Source organism: Sus scrofa, chromosome 14 (assembly GCF_000003025.6).
Source record: "Sus scrofa isolate TJ Tabasco breed Duroc chromosome 14, Sscrofa11.1, whole genome shotgun sequence".
Classification (NCBI taxonomy): domain Eukaryota; kingdom Metazoa; phylum Chordata; class Mammalia; order Artiodactyla; family Suidae; genus Sus; species Sus scrofa.
In genome coordinates this window covers 37,096,546-37,115,114 of record NC_010456.5, presented here as the reverse complement: position 1 = coordinate 37,115,114, position 18,569 = coordinate 37,096,546, and the positions used below count along the sequence as shown (strand labels likewise).

The 18,569-nt window shown below is 42.2% G+C and overlaps 2 long non-coding RNA genes across 6 annotated transcripts in view; one reads left to right on the top strand and one right to left on the bottom strand.

The window, feature by feature from the left end:
- LOC110256790 overlaps positions 1 to 18,569 on the top strand; it is a 471,534-nt gene that overhangs the window by 353,393 nt on the left and 99,572 nt on the right. Inside the window, exon 6 of one of the 4 annotated variants that reach the window (XR_002338780.1) lies at positions 5,030 to 5,108. The exons of the other annotated variants lie outside the window; for them this stretch is intronic. This is a non-coding gene — a long non-coding RNA (uncharacterized LOC110256790). Of the gene's footprint in view, positions 1 to 5,029; positions 5,109 to 18,569 lie in introns of those variants that run through there. 4 annotated transcript variants of the gene reach the window in all.
- LOC106505934 overlaps positions 7,158 to 18,569 on the bottom strand; it is a 624,744-nt gene continuing 613,332 nt past the window's right edge. For both annotated transcript variants that reach the window (XR_002338784.1, XR_002338786.1), the window contains exon 7: positions 7,158 to 7,276. This is a non-coding gene — a long non-coding RNA (uncharacterized LOC106505934). The remainder of the gene's footprint in view (positions 7,277 to 18,569) is intronic.

Genomic DNA, 18,569 nt, shown 5'->3' with positions numbered 1-18,569 from the left:
GCTTTGGTTTGATTTTCACCGTATCAGCTTCCCTGGAAGGGAAGGGGGCCCCTCAGGTGAATGGCGAGGAACCCCAGATCAGGCCTGGCTTATATTCTCATAACTTTCTCATATTACCAGCTCTGGATACCAACGCATAGGCCGCCTCATTGTGTAACAGTCCCCCAAGAATTCCGGTGGACCCCTCGATCATCCTAACTCCCCCAAAAACAAATCCCCAAGCATAAAAGCCAGGCATTCCCTAAAGTGAGTGACCCCAAGCCCACGAACGGGGCACCAAAGGCAAAAAATAATAGCCTTCCTTCATTCTGCCTGAGGCTTGTGATGCAACGCCATAAAGCATTTGATTTAGGATATTAAATGCCATTGGTGATGAGAACGTCGTGTAAGATTTGCTTTGCAACGTCTTTCTTCTCAAACTGTCATTAAAAATGATTTATAGGTGAGCCCAGCTCTGAGAAACAACATGATTGGAATTGAGGGCTGGGGAGATCGGGTTTCTCCCGGGCAGTCTTGCCACGCTGTCCACAGTCCCAGAGAGGAAAAGCCTGCAAGAGAGACCACAACCTAGAGTTTCAAAGTCAAGGGCTTGCGTGGAAGGAACACGTGTTCCCTGCTGAGGGGAAAACAATGAAGCCTTGTGGGACATGGTAAACTGCCAGCTTCAATAGGTGGATTCCAGAGAGTCTGGCTGGAGGAAGCTCCTCCTGCAGAGGCCCAGGAAAGTGAGGTCTCACCCAAGACCAGACTGGCCACTTTCCAAACTGGACTTGAAGTGTTGCTGTCAGATTTTTTTTTTTACATAATAAGGAGCGGAGAGTCTCATTGGTATTTTTATCACATGCTTAGTGCTTGTCACAGCAACCCAATGAATCAAATGTTATTGTTATCATTCCTATTCTACAGATGGGAAAACTGAGGCTCAGAGAAGTGAAGTGTCTTACTCATAGTTACACAGCTGGATTGAGAGGATTTGAACCCAGGCTGCCACACTCCAAAACCCACAGGCTTAAATCACTATGTACGCTGAGTCATAACTTAACTCTACAAGTTCCCTAGTGGCTTAAGGATCCAGCATTATCATTGCTGTTACACAGGTTTGATCCCTGGGCTGGGAATTTCTGCATGCCACAGGTGCAGCCAAAAAATAAAATAAAACAGAGTGACTCCAAATACCCCTTTTGCTTTACCTTGTCCATCTCTTTCTCCCCCCAAACTGTCAGTAACTAAGCACGAACTCTGGGACACTTTCCTGGGTGCTTGCTATATGTTATTCCTGACTCTCACTATTAACTGCTAAATTGGAGGTGACTTTTATCATATTCAACAGAAGATTAAGGCGTAAAGACACACAGCTAATAAGTGGCCAAGCAGGGAAGAAAAATTAGCCCGATTGCAAAGAAAATCTGCTTGCCACGAGGCCATATTATGGTGTAATGGCACTGGAGCACTGTGTTGGGGTCTGAGAGTAAGAATGCTCCTTATAGATCAGAGTCTTCTGGAAGTCATGGACAGATTTAGAAGTTAAGGTGGTTTGGGATCAGGGGATACCCTGGGGCTTGATGACTTTGGGGTTTGAATTGCCTTTGCCAGTTGGAGCAAAATGGATGAGCTGCTCTAGATGAATTGATAGTCTAAAGACAGCATCACTCCCTTCCCTTTTTAATTGTTGTAGTTGCTATGAGATGGTTGCTATGGGATGGTTGGAGTAGTTTTCCCTTTTGGAAGTCTTCATGAACATTTGCTGAGTGAGAAATTAATAGAGATCATGAAAGGAGGAAATATTTGAAACAAGAAAAGAGAAAGAGAGGAGAAAAACAATTCATCCAAAATTGAAAATCAGGGAAATGTCCACAGACTTGTTTTGTATCATCTGTAGAGTGTTGTGTCTTGTTCTGTGTCAGTCATGATAAGTTTGATGTACCGCAGTAACAAACGGCCCTCACATTTTAGGACTGTAAATAATAAACATTTATTTCATGTTCTTCCAACATATTCATTATGTTTCCGCTGGTAGGATCAGTGGGGGTTCCTTTGCTTGTTTGTTATTATAATAACTTAAGAACTGAGGCAGAGTTCTTATCTCTTTTTTTTGTTTGTTTTTTAAAGTTTTATTGAAGTGTAGTTGATTTACATTGTTGTGATCATTTCTGCTGTATTACAAAGTGATTCAGTTATTCATATACACACATCCATTATTTTTCAGATTCTTTTCCTATATAGATTATCACAGAATATTGGGTAGAGTTCCCTGTGCTATACAGCAGGTCCCTGTCAGCCAGTCATTCCATATACTGCAGTGCACCTGTGCCAATTCTAAACCCCTAGTCCTTCCCTCCCCCCAGCCTGTCCCCTTTGGTAACCATAAGTTTGTTTCAGAGTCCTTATCTCTTTATGTGCCTCCACTGTAATTGAGGCAATGGAAGAGTCTGGGGTTGGGAGGATGGTGCCCTGGCTTTTATAGTTTCTACCTGGAGGTGATGTGTATGTCATCCCTGCTGACATTTCATTGGCCAAAATAAGTTACATGGCCATGCCCAGCTTCAAAGGGATAAGGACAGTGCATGTCCATCTTGTTTCTGGGTAGGGGCAGTTTTAGAAATATTTGGTAAATAGTGCCAGTGAAAACTATAGTGTTTACAGTTTTAATTAATTGCAAATACTTTGTATGAGTTTAGAGATAGAACTTCTCTGCACAGACTTGGAAGATCTGCAGCATTGACCCACTGGGACCAATCCGTGGTTGTCCCTTAGAAGAGGAATAGACTCAGTTTTGCTGCTAGCCTCACCTGGCCCACTTCACTCATTTTGGTTGGGTGCCTGGCTTCTGGGAGCATTTGTTGTGCAGACGTCTGGTTTGGAAGGATGAAAGTAGCCACTCTGAACTTGCTCTGGCATTTTGTTTCCATCACCAGATGCTCTTGTAATATATTTCCATCCCAAAGATGAATAATGCTAATACCCTAGAAGTGCCTTGTGCAGCTCAGGGATCAGACCCGCTGGCTGTAGCACCCAGGCTTGTTGGCAACAGTGGGACTGCATAAGCCCACGAAGAGGGTATTTAAGGGATTCATGAAGCTGGAGGAGGGAGTGTGAGTCTGCAGGAGGAATTGCAGAGCCCATGGCCCCAGCGAGGGGATGCCCAGGCTAGTGGGAGCTAAGGCAGGCAGCTGCTTTTCCTGGGAATCTCTTGTTTCATTTGAACTGCCATTACCTGTACAGCTCCCCTGGGCTCCCAGCATCCTCATATGAACAAGGCGTAGGAAACTTCCTGTGCAACCAGCAGCTTGGGCTGAGATGATATATTCTCAGCTGTGACCTAATTCAGTATAGAAGGACTACAGTGGGAAGGTATAAGGTTGTACTCAACAAAAGCAAGTGTGTCGGTTAGGGGAGGTTAGATTATGTTGCAGTAACAAACACCCCAGAATCTTAGTGACTGAAAACAACTAGAGATTATTCTCACTTGACATGTGGATCTTGGATCAGCAGAGTCCATGCAATTTTGTTTCTACTTATGGTAGCCGCTCATGGTAGGATAACAGATTAGCCACCATCTTCAAAATTGTCAGTCTCCATCCTAGAACGAGATAGCTCTGGAGGGTCCCATGTCAGCAATCAAAAATTCCTGTCCAGAAGAAGCACATCTCTTCCACCCTTCATATGCCCCACTCAAGTACCCAGGCTCTGCCACTCATGGAGTCTTGGTTTCCTCTTCTGTACAATGGGCTCAATCTTAACTTCATAAGATTGAGTTGAAGCTTAAATGGGCAAGAGTATTGAAAGCTCTAAGCAGGGTGCCTAGAGCAATGCCTGCTAGCAATTATTGCTATTATGGGACCAATTTGAGAAATGTAATTATTGGAAAGCTACATTAAACTCATCCAGATCAATTTAGTTTAATAAACTCTGCTGTGATGCTGTGGGGATGCATGGATAGAAACAGACATATCTGGTGAACAAATTTATGAATGACCACCATATTGGGAGAAGAGACTAATGTTTTTATAAACACTACTCTATAAATATAAAAGCATGATTAGACAAGGGCATTGTTGTCATCAAAAATTCAGTGCACCCATCCTCAAGGCCACCAGGCCTCTGTACTTGCTGTTCCCTTTGTGTGGGACACCATTCCCTCTGCTCTTTGATGTGCTTCTCATCATGTAGGTTAACTGCCATCACCTTGTAGAGGGCTTCCCTGACCACTTTATCTAAATGGACCCCTCCCTAGCCTAATACCCACTCCCCATTCATTCTATTGTGTGTCGTTTGAAACTTTTTCTTCCTAGTCCTTATCATTACCTAGGCTGATCTCTCAAAAAAAAAAAATGTATGTGTTTGTATTTATCTACTATCTTTGTTCATTCTCCCACACTAGAATGCAAACACCACTGCAGCAGGCCCCAAAGATCTTCATGGTTGTATCCCCACCATCTTGGACAATGGCTAGCATTGTGAAATACATTTGAAATAAATACCTGACACCCCCCCAGATATGCATGGATGAACATATCATTGACTACAACAAGTAGAACGCATACTTTGCTACTCTCCTCATCCACCATGCCAGGCAGGCATTAGGATCAGTCTCATTTTGCAGAGGAGAAGACTGAAACTCTAAGAAGTAAAATGACTTACCTGAAGCTAGAACTAGAAAAGAGCAGAGTCCATATTTTAACTGAGATTTGCTGAAGCTTATGTCATTTCTGCTGGGCTCTGCTGTCCCTCAAAAGGCAGCTATTCATGAAACCTCTTGGACTATAAGTTAGGCATGGGACCAACTGCTAAGGAGGAAGGGATAAATTCTAATTCATGGTCTTTGCTTTCCTTTCAACAGAATTCCATTTTGCTAGACTAGGCAAATTTATTTAATATTTGATTTACAGGTGGTAGTGGGTTGAATGGTGGACCCTGAAGAAGATATGTTCACATGCTCCCCCTCAGAACCTGTGAGTGTGACTTTAAGGGTCTTTACATATGTAATTGGGTTAAAGATCTCAAAGTAGCATCATTCTGGACTATCTAGGTGGGCTCTAACCTTAAGCAGAAGTGTTAGACAGAAGAGAAGAAGACACAGAGAAAGATGCAGACAGAGATTAGAGCTACATGGCCAGGAACCACGGAAGCCAGGAGCTACCTGGAGCTGAAAGAGGCAAGCATGTGGCTCTTCTCTAGAGCCTTGGAGGGAATGTAGCCCTGCTGACACCTTGATTTTGGACTTCCGGCCTTCAGACTGTAAGAGAATAAACCTCTACTATTTTAAGCCACCACATTTGCTGCAATTTGTTACTGATGCCCCAGAAAACAAATACAGGTTCATATATCGGACATGATAAAGTTGTTTATTTTGACATTGGTTATATTCATTAGAAATATCAGTCTCCAGTCCTTTGCCCACCTCTTTAGCTGCCCTGCACCCCATGCTCACCCATGTTCTGATGTCATGTGCTTCCATCCAAAGACAGAACCCCACAGTCAGACAACCTCATAATGGACTTGGTATCTAGTACTACAAAGCCCTTTGTAATCTTTCTGACACACACTCCCTCCCAAGTATCTATGCTCTGTTAGAAATCTAGCACTGTAAGTATAAGGTACAAGTGAAGTGCAAAGAACTTAGTAAATAGTAATTGCCTAAAATCCCAGCTCCACCAGTCATAGAGTCTTGGTTTCCTCTTCTGTAAAATGGGCTTAATCTTAACTTCATAAGACTGAGTTGAGGCTTAAGTGGGCAAGTGTATTGAAAGCTCTAAGCAGAGTGCTGGCATTCAATGCATGCTAGCAATTATTGCTATTATGGGACCAATTTGAGAAATATAATTATTGGAAAGCTACATTAACTCATCCGGCTCAATTTAGTTTAATAAACTCTGCTGTGATGCTGTGGGGATGCATGGTGAGGTAGAATATTGCATATACTCTGGAAGAACTGGCTGAGATGTTCATCATAAAGTAATTATGCTGGGTTAAACGGTTCTCCTTAAGGAAGGGCAAGAGCCTTGCCAAAATACCCAAATGGCCTGTTTGGGGGAGAAATCAGGGTTAGAGTCCAGTTTAGCAAAAAGGAAAAGGCCACATCTTAAACTAAGCCCTGTAAGAAGCATATAGAGAGTAAAAGTACTTCCATATTTCCGTTCAACAAACCAGATGGCAAGAAATGTAAAGTCAAACCTATTAGGAGAAGACAGAAGAAACACATTTAAGTGACTGTTTTCATCTATGCGTAGCATGACATTGATGAAAATGCGAATTATAGTTGCTAAAGGGAGGATCTTTCACCAAGAGATGTCTTTGGTTACACGGTTCAACATTCTTCTTTTGGTCCAACACTAGAAGAAAGTCCATGTGACATGTTAGTGTCTTGATCAGTCTTCGAAAACTAATGGCCGAGTCAAAGGCTGTCAAAGGGCCCTTTTCTCCTCTTGGCCTTTAAAGGAAATATATTAATTTGCACATCACGTCGTTTCCCAGCATTCTGGCTGCCATCTACCATTCTCCTGCGGAAAAAGAATTCTCCACAATGCCCAGAAGTGTGAGCATCACTGTCATTTCTTGTTGGATTTTGTTTGTTTCCAACAGCACATGTCCAAGCTGTGTACAGATTCACTGCTTTCTCATTAATAAACCCAGCCTTCAGAATGTGGCAGCTCCAATTCTCAGCCTCCTCAGCACTCTTCAAAGATGCTTTCCATTCCTCTGATTGGTTCGAATCGACCCTCCAACCTCATTAACCTGAATCCCATCTCTCTTCTCTCCAGGGGGAGGAGAAACACGCCAGCCCTTCATCTTCCCCATTCCTCTTCCTCTCCACAGCCTGGGACAAACTCTCTGGAGAAATCCTCTTGTGTCAGGCATGGCAATCACCGGTTTCCTCAAGCAGAGTTCTGCCTGGGATGACGGCGTGTGTTTTTCATTTGAAATGAGTCCACATCTGGGACTCACTTAACTTGATTTGGGAAGTCCTGTGTTTCTGATCCAAAAAAACAAAACAAAACAATTTTTTTTTTTAAATAAGCCTGATTTCTTCTTTTTTTTCCCCTTTCAGTGTGGACTCATTTGTCTTCCATTAGATTTAGCTTAGAAAGAAGAAGAGAAGAGAGGAAGAGAGACAGGGAACAATGAACACTGAATCGACTTGGCTTCAGAACCTCCTTCCCTTGCTGGCTGATGAGGCCTTAGGTCTGTGGACTGATTGAATTATCCCACTTCCATTGAAAGGGAGAAGGCAAGGAAGGAATCCTCTTCCTGATTGCTGTCCCTTTGGGTTTCCTGCCTAGAAAAAAAAATGGTGCAGGATGAAGGGAAGGCTATTAGAAACCACAAAGAAGCAAAATCAACTTGTGTATTGGCTGGCCTGAATTACCAGGGTATATACTCAGAACTTTATTCCATATTAACTGGAGAGCCCTGGAGGATATCTGGGTATAGAAAATACATGATGGGTCCCACGCCCTAACTAATCTATTTACTGGGATATATAGATGATGTACCCAATATGAGAAAATCCAAATGTAAAAATCAGATGTATGTGGGGGATGTGGCGTGACATGCAAAGATGATGATTTACATTATAAAAATTCATTTTTCCCCACAGGAATACTCTATAATTTTAAAAAAATGGCTAAACCCTCTACTTAAATTTTTATCTAATTTACAAAGACTATGAGTGTTACATATTCTACTTCACTATAGTTTCTAAATAGCTAAACCCCGTACTTAAATTTTCATTTAAGTTTCCAAAAATTAGTGATACATGTTTTTTTTTTTAAATATAGTTTTTATAAGAGCTAAACCCTCTACTTAAAATTTTAATCTAGTTTTTTTTTTTAATGCAGTTTTTTAAGGACATTTGCCCAGAGTGGAGCTGTATCTGTGAGTCATAGCAACAGAGTCTAAGCTTTGATTAAACTTTGACTAAAAATAATAATACTAATAACATGGAAATATTGTATCTGTGAAAAGTAGAAAACACACACACACACTTTGGGGTGTAATCTGCCTGAACTGTGCTTGTCAAAACCCCTGACTCTCCAACAAATCATAAATAACTTTGAGTTTGAAGTTTATGTATTGCTATAGCACACAATAGTTATTTACATTTTTATTATGATTGTATAAGAAGGGTGGAGATGGGAGGGCTGAAATACACTGCAAACTCTGGCATCTGCCAAACCTGGGTTCAAATCACTATCTACCAGTGACTACCTCCGGGATCTTGAAAAAGTTAATCAATCTTATACATAATAATAACAACTAGTTTATGGGGCTTTTCCAAGGGTTAAATGAGCTAAGATACTTAACAAATAACTGCTGCTTGATACATTTTAAAAAATGATTCAGAATCAGAATTATGATTAAATATGATGAAATAATGTGTTTAAGCATTTAGTAGAATTCCTGGAACTCAATAAATATTCAATAATGTTTAAGGACCTAGCCAAAGAAATAATCAACCCAGACATTCTTGAGTATGTTTAATGGAAAACAAGGGTTACATCAGCTGAAACAAGCCTATAATTAGGACAGGAAATAGCAGAGTTTAAGCTCCTTCACCAAGAGAACTGAATTTGACTTTTGTGGCAGAACCAAAATTTCAAACTGAGTTAGATCAGCTTTGGGAAGAAAATCAACCAGTCATCATGCCACAAGGACTCTTAAAAATCTCTGAAGAGTGCGTTTAGCTCACGTTTGCTAAATGCTTAAGGTTGTGATTCTAAGCTCTGGATGTGTATTAACGCAGTTAATGCTCAAAAGAGCCCTGTGAGGCAGGTACTGTTATTACCACATTTTACAGATGAGGACACCTGAACCACCAAGAAGTTCAGTTACTTGTCTGAGTCCACACACTAAGCAGCAGAGCTAGAAGGGACCCCGGAGCCTGCGTTTGACTAGGATCTTTACTTCTCGTGTAATTTCTCTGTTTAGATTCAGGTCAAAGAAAGCCCCCCTATCTGAAGATAAAAGATGCAGATACTATAAATTGTATGGAAAACAAGACAAGAACTTAGCCTGGAAAGCCATTAAGGAAGCCTTGCTCGGAAGCACCTTCAGGGGCATCAGACCAGTCACTGTGGGCAATAAGAATGTTCCATACCGATTGGTAGCACCTCCCACCCCCCAAAAAGAAGTCCAATAGGAATGCTCCATACTGAATGGTGGCAAAAAAAAGTCCAATAGGAGTGCTGCTTCATATCAAAAGAGCCAAATCAAGCCAATCTGATGATCTCTTATAGAAGTCTATTTGGAAATCTTCAGTGCCTGGAGAGAAGGCTGCTTATTTGAGCTCAAATTTTTGTTGATAACAGTGTTGAGTTACCGCCCCCCCGCCCAACAGTGATTTTATATGTTCAACAAATATTTACAGGACAACTGCTGTGTGCCAGTCATGAACCAAGCACTGGAGAGGGAATAATGAGTCAGATTGTCTTAGTTGTCTTAGTTTCTACCCTCACGGAGTTTATAGTCTAGTGGGAGAAACATAATTTGAAAACTTTTTCATTAATGTAACTAAATTTTTGACAATTGAACATGAAAGAGAAGTCTAGGTTAGCATAAAAGTGTAAATATCTAGAAGTGATGCTTATAACAAATATTTAACAACCAATATAACCTGCCAACAATTATCACTAACGTGGGGCTGAAATAACACACATGCCTGTTCAGGGTGGGTCCCTTTTGGGTCGAGCTAATCTGGGCAGCAACAGACCACAGGCAGGTCTCTTAAGGAAGTGAGTTTAATTTTTTAAATTAAACTTTTGATTTTGAAATAATTTCAGAGTCATATTTGGTTGCAAGAAATAATACAGAGAGAGCTGGTATACACTCCATCTGGTTTCTCCCAAATGGTAACGTCTTGTAAAAAACTTTAGTGCAGTTGTGAACCAGAGTTTAAATATTTTTAAAAATAATTTTTAAGCCAAATTTTGAATAGCTTCTCTATGCTCACAGAACAGAAGTTAAAGTTTACAGAAGGGGAAGTTCCTGTCCTGGCACAGTGAAACAAATCTGACTAGGAATCATGAGGTTGTGGTTCGATCCCTGGCCTCGCTCAGTGGGTTGAGGATTTGGCATTGCGGTGAGCTGTGGTGTAGGTCACAGACGAGGCTTGGATCTGCTGTTGCTGTGGCGTAGGCCAGCGGCAACAGCTCTGATTAGATCCCTAGCCTGGGAACCTCTGTATGCTGTGGGTGCAGCCCTAAAAAGACAAAAAAAAAAAAAAAAAGTTTACAAAAGAGATGGGGGCAAAGCGAGTCTTCTTTCTTTTGTGCCTTTGAAACACCCACTTACCTCTGGAGTCAGATACTGTTATAATGTCTTGTATGTCCTTTCTTAAATATTTGATAAATTTAAAAACATTATTATCCTGTGTGCATACATGCGAGTATTTTTCCACTGTGCAAGTGAAAGCGTATTCTATCCACAATTGTGTGCCCTGCTTGTTTTGTTTAATATCTTGGCGAGTTCTTTCATTAAGGAGTAGATCTTCAAGAAGAGTTAGAGGAGTCTGGAACTAGAAAGTCATTCCCAGCAGAGAACAGACTGAGCCAAGGAAACAAGGACACTGATGCTGCATGAAAGGGGAAGGAGGCCACTGTGGGTGGAGGAAAGAGAAGGGGGAGAATGGTGGCCAGATGCAACTCTGCTTCTCTGTCCACTATTTAAAGGACTTTGAACTTACATTCTTCATGTGATCCATATTCTGAGGCCCAGGGTCACCTTGTGGTTGATGAGGACACTTCCGATCTCCTATGACAAACTTCCAACACTGCAGATCAGCTTCTCAGTGCATGGACCTGCCTGATGCAATAAGGCTAGTTGCCTCCTGAGGTCTGGAGAAGCATGCTGGTGTGACCACAGGACCTGCTGTTTTTCTCAAAATCCTACGTTCTTTCTCCTGTTCCTCTTTAGGACTTTCCCCAGCCACTGCAAGTCTTCTTAGACAGCCATGGACAAGGGGGGAAAAAAAAGGAGTGATGGGAGACAGCAATTCTTGCTTTTTTTTTTCTTCCTCCTGTTTGCAAGAGACAGCAAGATGGAAAAATGTGCCTCTGATTATGACCCCTCTGTGCTTCCTAAAAGCTTCTTTCTGAACTTTTAAGTCTCCTCAAGTTTCAAGTCCTCTCCTTTTTTTCTCCTGTTCTTTTTTCCTCTATTTAAACTAATCTAAAAAAAGCTATAAAAAGCCTCTGACACTATAAATTCCCCTATAAACCTTGGTTTTATAGGTTTAATTGCCCCTTTTTACAATGCTGTGTGCCTGGGTCCTGAAACACTTCAATTCTGCAGGACAAGTTCAAATTCATAGCAAGAGTCTGGGCCACTCCATGATGGGGTTTTGAACTCGAGGAGCCCAGGAGGCACCTGGTTGTGGTCTCACCGCTGCAGTTTCTTTATAGGCAGTTCTAAGTTGCCCAAGTTGCCCAAAAGGGAGGCTTATTCCTTAGGGGAAAAGTTGCCACATCCTTAGAGAATGCCAAGTTTTCTGAAGGCCCAGAATTGGTTCTAGTTGGAGAGAACTCCTGTAAAAGCAGCATCCATACTAACACACTATTTACTGTAGCTGTACAAGCAGTCAGCATTTATCGAGTGCTAGTAATTCTGCAAATGCATTTTATGAGGGTAATCCTCACTGCAGCTCTATAGGTTGGGACTACCATTACTACATTTATTATAGAGAAGACATCAAGGCTCAGAGATTGAAGTTATTTGCCTGAGCTCATACAGGAGGACCAGGACTGCAATGAGAAGAGGAAGTCACTTAGACACAAGATTTAAGGAGCGCCCAAAGCCTCAGTAATCAAGACAAATAAGAGTTTAATGCAATATTGTAACAAAATGAAATTGACATACTATGACCTGCAGGCTGCCCACCTGATTTTATAAATAAAGTTTTATCAGAACCAGGGCCAGGATTAGGGTGCATCAAGTGAAGCTGAGTTGTATATGTGCAGGGTTAGATCCTGTCTTTAAACTTTTGAAATTTTTTCCATTGTGGATTCTTGGGATTCATTTTGATTTTTGAAATATTGCATTATGATATTATTTATTTCAATGGCGGCCTTTTTTTTTTTTTTTTTTTTTTTTGATGCTCCCTTAAGTTTCAGACCCAAGATGAGTGCCTCACTTGCATTACCCTAGTCCTGGTCCTGTTACACAGTGAGGACCATTGAACCCAGGGTGGCAGTCTGTTCATCCAGCTGACTTCCAAGTGATTAGGTATCATGGCCCAGGATGTCACAATTGCTCTCAAGTGTTGTTACTGCTGCTTTATGCAGTGGGACAAGTTGGGGCAAGATTTCATCTGCTCAGGCCAGAGTGGGGCAGTCTCCTGTATCACATTGTCTCAGGAATACCTAGTGGCCTCAAATGTAATTACCTTGGTTCTCCCTTGTAACACTATGTAGTCATCAATACCTTTAGTCTTGAAGAGGGAAGTGGGAAGACACTTCAAGGCACACTGTCTCATCTCATACCTTGGCAGGGTCCACATTTTGGTTCTATCTGCATTTCCCTCCCTCTGTCATTAATCATATTCCAGGTAGTAGCCAGGAGTCCTGGATTTCAGTTCTAGAATGGCTGTTGATTTCTCCTGGCCTCGTCTGTCAGCTTTTCTCTTCCATGAGGATTTCTCTGGTTCCTCAAACATTGTGCCCCTTCCTGTCCCTGGATCTTTGCACAGGCCATTCCCTTGACCTTGAATGCCTCCACCCCCTGCCATCACGTGGCTCCCTCTCCTTCACATTTTCTATTTATGGGTTTCTTCATCAGGAACACCTTCCATAAAGGCTCCCCAACAGTACCCCATACAGGGGCCCCTAGTCCCCACGACCTCTCCTTTGCCACCCTGTGCACACTGATATCGATTTACTTCATTATTTACAATGGCTGGTTTAATTTCTGCATTTCCTACCAGCCAGCAAGTTCCAAGTGGCAGGTCCAGGGTCAGCCTTGTCCACCACCTCACTGCCCATGCCCATCATGGACCTGGAGCCCAGCAGGAACTCAATAAATCTTTGTTAACTGAGCAAGTTACTCTATAGCCTATGATATTGTTCTTAACCTCCCAGAGCTCAAGGGTCCCACATGGAGAATGAGTCCCATTTGATTTCAAAGGGCCTCTGACATCCTATTGCGAGTCTGTGATACCATCTGAGGCCTGGTTGGGGAGGACACAGTACATTGGCATTTGTCCAAGGCCTGGGGCTCCTGTGGCTCCTGTGAGATGAGATGCATTCTTACTGACCACTGAGCCAGGGAAATGGAGACCGGTCTGGCCTTTTCATCTCAGTTAAGAGATCAGAATCTCTGACAAGACCAGAGATTATCTGCCCTGCCTGAATAGTCTGCCTCAGACTTGGGGGGCCAAGGGAACAGCTTGAATATTACCCGAATCCATGGAGGTTTCCCCAGGGGTCACTTTCCAACTCAGAGCCCAATTCCACTTTGGGAAAGAGGATGATGTCATTGATAGGAATTAGAGGCATCGAACAATAATCACTGACCTACATTAATGGTTGGAAGTAAATGAGGCTCCTTGTGTTTTAACATTTCAAATGGAGTCATCCAGGCTGGTTAACTTTCATATAGGCTGAAGGTTCACAACGACTTATTAGCAAAACTGGTTTGTGGGGAGTGGAGCATAGCACGATGACAGCACCATGCAAAAGGTTTTTCTGTTGGGTTTGGGTCTCCCACTGTTGTCTACCTGCCCTGTCTGAATTTCAGTGGGTAAAAGCAAACACCCTGGGTGTTCCTGTAGTGGCTCAGTGGGTTATGAACTGGACAAGTATCCATGGGGACGCAGGTTTGATCTTGGCCTCGTTCAGTGGATTAAGGATCCATGGTTGCTGTGAGCTGTGGTGTAGGTTGCAGGTGTGGCTCAGATTCTGCATTGCTGTGGCTGTGGCTGTGGTGTAGGCTTGCAGTTGCAGCCTCGATTTGACCCCTAGCCTGGGAACGTCCATGTGCTGCTGGTACAGTCCTAAAAAGCAAAAATAAAAAAATAAAATAAAACAAAAACACCCCTGAAATACTCTGGTTCTTGGTGTGTGAGAAGGCAGAGGACTCCTGGGGACCCAAGTCTCACTCAGATCTTCTGAGAGATTTTGGTTAAGGCCTTTGTCTTCTTTGGCTTCCCACACGGCACCATTTGTGGTGTGCTTTGGAAGGTCCATGGGAAAAATTCTATAGGCTTTCTTTGTACTATAGATCAACACAGATGATGATTCTTATTTTACCTTCAGAAATGAGGATTCATTCTTACCATAGTCTGTGATGTTTTGTCATGTCAGGGATGAGACCTCAGGATACCTTTTTAATACTATTTGGGAGTTTCCCCATTCCTTCTTCTACAGAAAAAGCTGAAGTGGCACTCACACTAGGGTCCCAGGGTCAGTGAGTGGGTGCTGGAAGTAGGCAGCCTTGGTCGGAATTCTGATTGTGCTGCCTGCTGACCTGCAACAGGTTACTTATGTCTCAGATCTGTTCAGTCTGTACAACTATCCAGCAGGTATGATGATGACAGTTGAACCTTTGTCCCCATGTCTGCTGTGAGGGTCAGAGGAGAGGCCTTAGGTCAGGGCCTGGACCCTAGTTCACTGATTCACACATATCAGCTGTTATAATTGCCATTTTCCACCGTCTGGTTCTTATTTTCATGCTCTGCTACTATTGTCTTCCCTTCCTTCCCTTCTTGCTCCAGACCCCGCCTCCACCCCCTCTCCTATGACTTCATTCCTATCCAAGAGCTGTAGCCTTCTCACAGAGTGCCTCTCCCCATTCTGTAAACCCTTCCCTCCTTTTCAAAGCCCAGTTCTGAGACTGCTGTGAGGAATAAGCAAAATGGCACATATTCAAGCACCTGGCATGTATTAGGAACTTAATAAATGGCTTACTGAAACTGTTGACTCTGAATTAAATGCCTTAAAAGAAATCTGTAGCTATAAAAGTGTGCATTTCCTATGTCTTCCCACAGCAAAATCTCTATTTTGGAAATGCTGCAATTAAAGATGTGTTTCTTTGGGAGAAGCAAATACAGGATTAGATGCAAATGCTGGCTTACACTTGCTCACTGATGTTGCACAGGGTGGTGTGGTAAACTGTATTAGCCACTTGCACCCTTGTGTGAGTGAGTTTCTCCATTCCTTACATACAAAGAGTTGAGGCTCAACTTTTAAATTGTGGAATGTGTGGCAGGAGAGATAGAGCAAGAGAGAATTGAGAAGTTGGTGAGGTGAGAGGGAGGGAAATTAGGAGGCAATAAAAATATGCTGAAAGAGGATGTAGAAAAGCCCTAAGGTCAAACTTTTCCCATGTCACAGTATGACTAAGACTTAACTCGTGTGTTTATTGAATGAATAACTGATTGCTTTCAAACTTATCCCTATACTTTCTGTTCCATTTTGAAGCTGGTGGCTAGATTTTTTTCATTGATTTTATCAGTCTGTACATTCCTAGGTTTTCTGTAAGGTTGTCCAAGTTCCAGTAAAATTTTCCCTTCTGATATAGTCTCCCAAGAGCAAGGGAGAAAGTATGTCTTATTTACTGTCTTGAATTCAGGCTGTCACACAGTGACTATCATATATACAATTGGTACACAGTCAGTATTTGAACTGAATATTCACCCTGTCCTGCCACCAGCTTATGTTGGAGTTTTCCACTTTAAATCTTAGGTCTTCTATGCTACCATTGTACCAGGCCTACCAAATCAGCTCTCTTTATCTATTGTATCTCCAGTCTAGGGATTTGTTGGCTTAAAAGTGAATGAAACTTCTCAACAATATTTTCTGCAATGTCTTTAAAAACTTCTGTTTGCTCTTATAACAATCTTTTTGGTTCTACAAATATTTCATGAATCTGGGCTCCTTCGTTATTTGATATTTGACCCAAATATCAAAGTTTGCATCTTGTCTCCTTTCAAGAGCAAGAATAGAGAGTGATGTGAGGCCCTGTTTAAGCAATTTCTTAATTTTTTTTTTTTCACTGCTGAGATCTATGTAGGATCCACATTCGTACTCACCCACCCCTCCCCTGCGGTTTTTTGTACTTTGTATGAGTTCTCTTCCTGCAATGCCCTGAATACCTGACCAGGTGAGAGATTGGCAAGAAGAGGTAGAATTTTGGCCAGGCTGCACAGGTAGGGAACTAAGTTGCTACCATTTGAAATTCATTCATCCATTCACTTCATTCAGTAAGCGTTAATGGGGCATCCACTTCTGTTTAGGACCAGGACACAATGAATGGGGTTGGGCAAGATTCATTTCCTCCCAGAGTTTACTGTCTATGGGAGAGAGGTCAGACAGTTAAACAGGCGGTGACAATACATCATGACAAATTGGATGGCTCAGAATCTCAGAGATCACCTGAAATACCAAGTGCCCACTGGGTGCTAGGAATTTGTGCACAGTACTTTTTTTGTATGTATGTATGCACATATGCATTTTATTGCGTTGTAGTTGATTTACAATGCACAATACTTTTTTTTTTTTACAATTTCTCTGTCTTAGGTTTTTTTTTTTTTTGTCTTTTTGCTATTTCTTTGGGCCGCTCCCGCGGCATATGGACATTCCCAGGCTAGGGGTCTAATCGGAGCTGTAGCTGCCAGCCTACGCCAGAGCCACAGCAACGCAGGATCCGAGCCGCATCTGCGACCTACACCACAGCTCACGGCAACGCCGGATCGTTAACCCACTGAGCAAGGGCAGGGACCGAACCCGCAACCTCATGGTTCCTAGTCGGATTCGTTAACCACTGAGCCACGACGGGAACTCCTGTCTTAGGTTTTCTTATCTGTCGAACAGGGATCACTCTGGGGCTTCTTTCATAAAGTTGTTCTGAGGAGTAAGAGTTTTCATTGTAAAGCCCTTAGAAGAGTGCCTGGCACATTAACCCACGAGCTCACTCAATTGATTTATGACACATCCCCATTTTACAGACAAAGAAACTGAGGCTCAGAGCACTTACATTGTTTGCTTCGAGTCCTGAAAACATCCAGGAACACAGGAGCAATCTGGGAGATTTCCAGGACCCACCTTGACCTGATACAAGCCTGAGAGAATTCGTTAGATTCACCATTTGTGTCCTAAGATCTAATTTCCTCAGATCAGATTTGTGGAAAACTACTACAGCACACACTCTTTAGGAACTGTGGAAAAAGTCAAGTCTAGTCCAAGGGCGAAAAAAATGACTACGCACAAGCTAATTTCAACACCAACTATTTTTTTTTTTTTAACTCCCCCATCTTCTCCTGAGCTCTCAACTCTGAAAAACCAGAAAACCCATTTACTAAGAATAGATTTTCTTCTATGACTTCTGGACACAGGTAGGTAGGAAATAGGAGAGAAATAAATGATTCAGAGTCCCCAAACGCAATCATTTTTGGCCTGTGGTTTGGAGAGGATTTAACAGCTGTGAGTGAGACCTCAGCCTCGAGCCAAACCTGAATCCTGCCTGCAGTTTGGCGAGACCACAAGTGCAATTTATCTGAAAACATGGGAAGAATCCTCCTCTGCCAACAGCCAACTGGGACCCCAGCAATGGAAATGTTGAGAACTGGCTTGATCTTCCTGCACTTCCAAATCATGTTCACTGTGCCACGGAAAGCAAACAAACAGGCAAATAAAGAGTCCATTGCCTTCAATTCCCCGATGACCCTTTCTGCTCTCAAACCAAACAAAATAACGAAACTAAAGAAACTCAATTCTCTTATGATATGGAAGCTCAATTCCAAAGAATGAAATAGGGGGTGAAAATAAATATCCAGCTGAGGGGAGGGGTTGTCATTAGGCAAAATATTACAACCATATGGCAGAATATTGAGCTACTGCTAGACTGATTTTTAAAAAAGGCTTCTGGTATAGTGTTAAGTTTTAAATAAAAAATGGCAGAGACTTGGGTGAGGTCAACCACACAGAGAAAATAAAGACAGATGGGGAAAAACGACCGGAAGGAAATATTCCAAGTCGTTACTTAGATTGGAGTATTTAGGTGGGATGGGTCTTGGTGACTGTTTTATTTACCACCAGTTTGATGAATTTCACTGCCCGGCTCTTATCCTGGCAAATATTCTAGGAGTAAATCCTTACAGTCATAGAATTATTCCAATTCTTAGCTGTGTATCAGTAATACTAGCTGAACTCTGGGAGTGGTACAGGTAAGAACTTCCTGTGAAGGCTCCCCTATTATCTTTTCCACAGAACCACATATCTGATGCAAATTAGCCTGAGTCATATTATCATAGTTGTATTTCCCAAAATACATTTTATAGCACATGAATTCTGGGAGATATTTCTTTCAAAAGAGCAATCCATTTGGACCTGCTGTTTCCCTCACCAGGCAGCTTGATGATTAAAGGCTCTGAGAAGTCTTGCATTGAAGCTTATTTATTTTGTCAAGACCAGTTTTTCACAAATTCCTTGATCACACTTTTTATTTTCTGTAATCCCTATGATCCTTTCATGGGACAAGGGTTCCACAGAATGGCAATGTGAAATAAACCGTGTTAGACTGAAAAAATGACCACATTCCCTTTTCCCAGTAGCCATGCTCTTTGTAGCGTGACTATGGCA